This window comes from Helianthus annuus, chromosome 9 (assembly GCF_002127325.2).
Source record: "Helianthus annuus cultivar XRQ/B chromosome 9, HanXRQr2.0-SUNRISE, whole genome shotgun sequence".
Classification (NCBI taxonomy): domain Eukaryota; kingdom Viridiplantae; phylum Streptophyta; class Magnoliopsida; order Asterales; family Asteraceae; genus Helianthus; species Helianthus annuus.
In genome coordinates, this window is record NC_035441.2 from 139,149,265 (window position 1) to 139,155,894 (window position 6,630).

Sequence of the window (6,630 nt, forward strand, 5' to 3'; positions counted from 1 at the left end):
AAGACATCAACCATCAAACCTAAAAAAAAGTGGGCTCCGGCCTAGGCATCAATATCCATCATCGCCCACTCAGCTGCCCTCACACAGCGGCATCCTCTCCTGCTTTCCCCGGCTTCTCAGCACCGGCATCCTCTCCAGCATCCTGTCCAGCATCCTCACCAGCATCCGCTCCAGCATCCTTCTTGTCTCCAGCCTGATCCGCCACCTCTGCTGACTTGGAAGATTCACCGGCTTCAGATGGGAGTGGCACAGCCTTGCCTCCGAGCTCCTTCAGCTTGGCTACCCAGGATTCAATTGGCCAGGATGGACAAACAAGACCTGTCTCCTTGGCCTCATAGGCCATCTTGATGCGTGCTTGTAACAGGGAGACAATAGCGGAAGTCTTGATTCCTTCCCGGAAATTGATCATGGCCTGATCGTGATCCATTTGCATGGTGGCCAATTTGAGCTCAGCATCCTGGGTGACCTTTTTCAGCTTATCCTCATAGTGCCGGCTCTTTGCCTCGGCAATGGCACCTTGGTCGGCGACAGTGGTTTCGAGCTGCTTAATCCTGGCTTCATGGAGGGCGACAGTACCACATGCATCGTTGTACAAGTGGAGCAAATGCTGGAGGCCCTGTGCATCAATAACAGGTACGAGTTAGAATCTATATATTTATAATGACCAAGATATCCTATCAGGATATCCTGTTAGGATATCCAGGCAGGATATGTGTGCAGGATATATATGCAGGGTATGCGTCAGGATATTACCTTGTTAAGGAAGGATGTCATTGGCTCTAAGGAATCGGTAAAGCTGAGATCGTCATAGGAGAACCCTCCTGAGCTTGGAGCACTGACCTCAAGGCTCTTCCTCTTTTTCGCTGTGGAAGCACGAGTCCTTGGGTTGGCCTTGGGAGCTGGAAGTGGCTTGGAGCTGGTGGCAGTAGGAGCCTCCTTCTTGACTAAGGTTGGAGTTGGATAGCTGTCGAGTTCGTCAAGGTCTAGATAGACTGGAACTTTGCTGGAATCTGCACACAGGGAGTAAAATTCTAAACCTTTCCTAAAGATATCAAATAAAAAACATGTGTCTACAGGATATCTTGCAGGATCCTTACCAGACATGGTTGCGCTTGAAAGAGGGCTTGGAGTTGCTGGAGATGGGTTGAAACTTCTCTCTGCTTCCGGAAGGAGCCTGATAGCGTCTATTCTTTTTTGAGAATCTGCAAGGGGAGGCGCTAGCTTCCTAAAATCAGCTGTACAAGAAAACGACAAAGTCAGTTCAGGATATAAAGAAGGATAACAAGCAGGATCATCTTTAAACCCTAAATCCTACCCTTCTTCAACCAATGCACCGGATAATCCGCTCCACCAGGGATTGAATCTCTTTTTACGAAAAAGAATTTGGATTTCCATTCCTCTTCATTCCTGGTGGCTCGGAGGATTAGTGGGTCACTGGAAGTAGAATAAAACAAGAATCGACAAGAACCGTGGCACCTAAGTCGGTATGCTAATGGGAGATCATGAACAGAAAGATCAGGGATATGGTTGTTCTTGATTTGATCAAGAACGGACAAGACTCGCCAAAGCATTGGCATTGTTTGACTAAAACAAATTTTTGTGACGTCAAAGAACTCGGTGATAAATTCAGAAAAAGGAAATTGTAGCCCTAGAGTAAAGGGGAAAGCATTGAAACACAACCACTCGTCGGAAACCATGTCTGATCGGATTTCCCGATCAAACGGCCGGAACACTGTCCCTTTTGGGAAAATGCCGGAGGTTTTAAGGGCCGATAAGTGTGCACCATCGAAGGTGCAAATTTCTTTCTCCGGGTCCTGGAGAATATTTTGGTGGATGAACGTGGGAGCGGAGTCGCCGGAACTAGACCTGGTCTGCCTTGTCATATTGTGGCCGGAATATTAGAGAGAATGAGAAAAGAAGTTGAGAGAGAAGTCTTTACCTTTTTCTCTTTGGTAAAAGCTAAATGGGGATATACATGAGAAGATATAGGGAGCAATGAGTAAATATAGGCTGATTGGTTACAAGTAGTCACATCATGGGTCTTATCACTTAATTGCCTCGTTCTTCGGGAAAAAATATAACCGTTAGTGACCAGGATACTTAACGGTAACATTTTTTGGGGACAATTGTTATGGGTGAAATTCTGAGCCCATATCCTGGAAAATATCTTGATATATATCTTGTTTATTGTATCTGTTTACATCCGGGATGCTGACTCAGGATATTGGTAACATCCTGAATGGTATCCTCAGGATCACTAACGGATTAAATGCAGGTACGTGGGTTAGAAGCTAGCAACGTTCACGAAGACCTTTTCTACTGAAGACTCGGTCCAAGTCGTTCACAAGAAGCCGTTGAAGCCGCATTATTCGGTCTACAACGTTCACATTGGAATATTCGGAGCATCCCATGTTTATAGGAATTTTAGTTTGTAATTCGTTACTATAAATAGTGGGTATATCAGATCAACTAAGACATCACAATCACACTCTCAACACTTGCTCTCTCGCAACTTTCACAATATTCATTGTAACACTTAGCGATCTGATCTATATCCTGCACTGTATCCTGAAGTTTAAAGCAATAAGAAGAACTAGGCAGCTGCGATTGTCAGCTCCCGAGGTTTTATGCCGGCGATCTAGATTGATCAAGGGCTTTCCTCGTACATCTCGTGTCATTTACTTTACTTTTTTGCTCATTGTTTGATCGTAGATACAGCTCAATATCCTGAGCCATATCCTGAACACTGTTTTTCCAAAGAACCTAACAAGCATATTTTGAACACACTTTTTAGCACACTACCTCACTTAACTAATTTGATCACTTAATTGCTTCGGTAATTTTTGACCAAAACAGTATGTATGAAAAACCCTGGTATGTAGCAATTAAGGAAAACATAAAAGAGATCACCAATGGGTTGCAAAGCCACTGGTATATGTGAAACGGTGCAGGAAGTACTCAAACCTAGCAAATTTGTACCGGGCCTCCGGCTGTAAGACACAGTCACCACTATGGGCCTCCCCGGCCTCATGGGTGTGGGCTCGCTACACCCAAATAGATCTATTACTAATGTCCCTCGGTCCTACGACGAGGATTAATGGCCTTAAGTGTTGTACCCACCTTTCACATGATCTACGCGTCTAAACCCTCCTTAAGCTAACCATACCATTAATAAAAGCGTCTGTAAATTGTAACATGTATTTCACCCCCGAAGTATAAAACTGAAAACAGTAAAGAGAAAAGGGGGACATGAACTCACAGAAGTGCGTCTCGTGAAATAATCGATCCCAACTCAACCTGCCGCGTGACGACCTACATGTACTAATGCCTATTAGACGGATGGCCGTGCATTGGCTTAAGGTTTAACGTTTTTGGGAAATAGTTAGACAACTATTTCGTATTCACACTTCTTATTTATTTTGTATGTGTATTTCCTTCCCAAGGATGGGGGTATTTATAGATGTATTTTGTGATTTATAGAATTGACATTATATATATTTTTTTAAGTCCCACTTTAGAAAATATATAATATTTTATCTATCAAAATAATATGTCCCAATATATATATTTTTCCAAAAATACAAATAATCACACAGGCGTGTTAACATGAAATATATATTTAAAATATATATTTATTCGCTTTTATTTTCGAAAACTCACCTTCGATATTTTGGAGTTTGGTAATAAAACTTATGGCGAAGTTTACTTCCGAAAAACAAAGTTAACACGGTTTGTAAATACTTGTTAGAAAATAATTTTTCTAAGTCTCGAAATTCTAGAAAAATTTCGCCAGAGTTTCCTTTGTAAAATGGAGGCGTCCATGCTTACTAGCGTATCATTTTCTTTTCAAAATCAATCAACAAACAATCCTTTAAACAACTTTACATCACCAAGAGCAAAAATATACTTGTTACATAATATTCATGAACTTGATATTTCCCGAAAATGCGTAGTAACTTAGTGAAGCTTTTAGTAGGCTTAGTTACCTTCCAAAGTGTATTTATTTCGTTAAAAATCACTTTCTTAAACAAGTTACGTTTTCACAACTTGTAAATAATACTTTTTTTTTTTTTTTTTGAATGGCTCAGCGGAACACACCTAGACGAAGTACCTCCGCCCCCCGGGATCGACCCCCGGGCCCCCCCTAAGGTCCAGCCCACACCAGCTTTCGACCGGCTGGTAGTCGACCCCTTAGCTCACCCGTGCGGGAAAACCGCTCTAGCCCGGGATCGAACCCGTGACCAGAGGGTAAAACCCTCACACCTCCACCCAGCTGAGCTGGGCTTCATTGGCAAATAATACTTACAAAATTAACTTCTTGAACTCTTCTTGTAAATAAATGTTCTCACATTTATTTTGTTTCTAAAAATAATGTAAGTGTAGTTAAAGTTATGATTTTCCCAAAAACCGCTTTTCTAACTTGGTTTACTTAGAGAGCTTCTAGTTAAAACTTGAATCACCATGATCACCAAACTACTAGTTCATTTATATTTTAGAAAAATCTATTTTTTATTCAAGTCCATGACTAGACTAGGAGGTGGTTATTTGTGTAATACATAACCACTTCCTATTCTTGTTAAATCATACTTCTAAGTTTATTTAACAAGACTTTTATGGTGATTGTCCTCCTACAACCAAGAATCATCATAAAAAAAATAACAACATACTCAAAACAATTTACTACTGGTCACATTATGTCATCTTCATGTTTCAATCATAAGTAAACTTTATGTTTATGTTCTTAGTGTTCTTGTATTTCACATGATCCCATCATAAAATAATCTTTCAACTACTCAAAAGAGACATAAACGAGAGTAAACCGGGACTTACTACTAGCACAAGGCTAGGGTAGAATTTAGTGAGAAAATGTTGAGAAAAGATGATGAAAAAGCTAGAACAAAGCTCCTTTGAAGCTCCACACAAAGCAAGCTCTCTTGTGTCAACCTTTAAGCTTGAAAGTTACTTGAAAATGGAAGATGATGGTGGTTATGTGGTGGTGTTGGTGGCGGTTTGGGGTGAGCCGAAAATGAGAGAGAGAGAGTGAGTGAAGTGAGTGTGATCTTGAGTAGTAATGGTGATGATCTTCATTCCATACTTATAGAAGTACTTCCACATATCTTGTTCATGTTCACAAGCAATGATCCATTAAACAATTGAAATATAATCTCACAAGATATGGGAGGCATGGTGTGGAGAATTTGGTGGGTCCATATGGGACTTAACGGGTTTTCCTTGTTTACCAAATTTCAATATAACAAGGTAAGACTAACAATTAAACATAATGTAGCGAAACTATAAGTCGCGTACTTGCATAATTCATCAACAACATATTTATTTAACTATTTTGACCTATATGGTTGTCGAGTGAGTTACATCACTTCATTGACATACCAAATGAAATCATTTTCGCTATACCAATATTAAACATCTCTACGACTAGGTTTATCTACATAAGTGTAACGAGACGACAAGTCACGTACCTTCAAAGCATTCCTTTCGAGCGCGTATCGCCCCCGGCTTGTCCGCTTGAAGACTCGGATTCTTTGCCTATAGAGTTCAACCACAACCATTTAGAACCCTTTTTATAACACACAACACATAATTTTTGCCATATTGTTCAATCATACGCTTTTATCTTAAATTCGCCATGTTAGCTTTCTCTTAAGCATTGTAACAAACACCTTATGAGCGTGGTTTTTAATTAATCATTATCAAGTTCATGTCTCAACTATTTAGCCGAACTTTTACACATTTTGCAAGTTCTTTACCTCTAACATGCATATTAATATCAGATTTGCTTCATGTAAGCCATTAACATCAGTTTTCTGATTACACTATTAGGAATTTCCTTATTATTCACAAAACCCATTTAACATCTAGATGGGTAAACATGAACATTCATAATTTAGGCATCAATTTCACAATTTATTAGCTAGGGTTTACATCTAAACATGTTTCGAACACTAATTTCATCTAGACATCACCATATCAAGTTTAGATTTTGATTTCGCAAATCATCAAGAATCTGAGATGAAACCAAATGTCGAAATTTTGCATACCTTATGATCACTTCACTGAGAGGATCACCAATCTATGCTTGGAATTCGATTTGGAACACTTTAGAGCCTTCAGTTTGATCAAAAAGTTGAAGCTAGGGTTTGAGGGGATCTCCTGGTCGCCCCTGGGTTTCAATCGAACCAGACACACACTTTTTTATGCGTGTTTGGGTTTTAATTTTTGTTTTATTATTTCAAGATTTTCCACTTTAACACCTTTGGCCCTCCTACTTATGCCAAATTAAACTTTAGATGTTTTAAACCAAGTTTCTTGTTATAACTAGACTTATGACTAACTAGGTTGTTTATTCCTAGTTAGTTTATTTTCCTTTATTGTATACTTTATAATTTTAATATAAAGTTTTATATTTTCGCGGTGTTACACCAAGGAAAAAATTAACAAAAATATGGAAAAATATATTAATTTACTATCGTGTTCCATGGAAATGGAAAGAAAACTTAAGATTCTAGTGCTAAAGATCATTTCCTTCCAAATCTTTCCAATTTGGAATGATTTAAAGTGAAGAAAAACTAGGCTTGAGCATCAAGACTATCCATAATTCAATGGAACAAC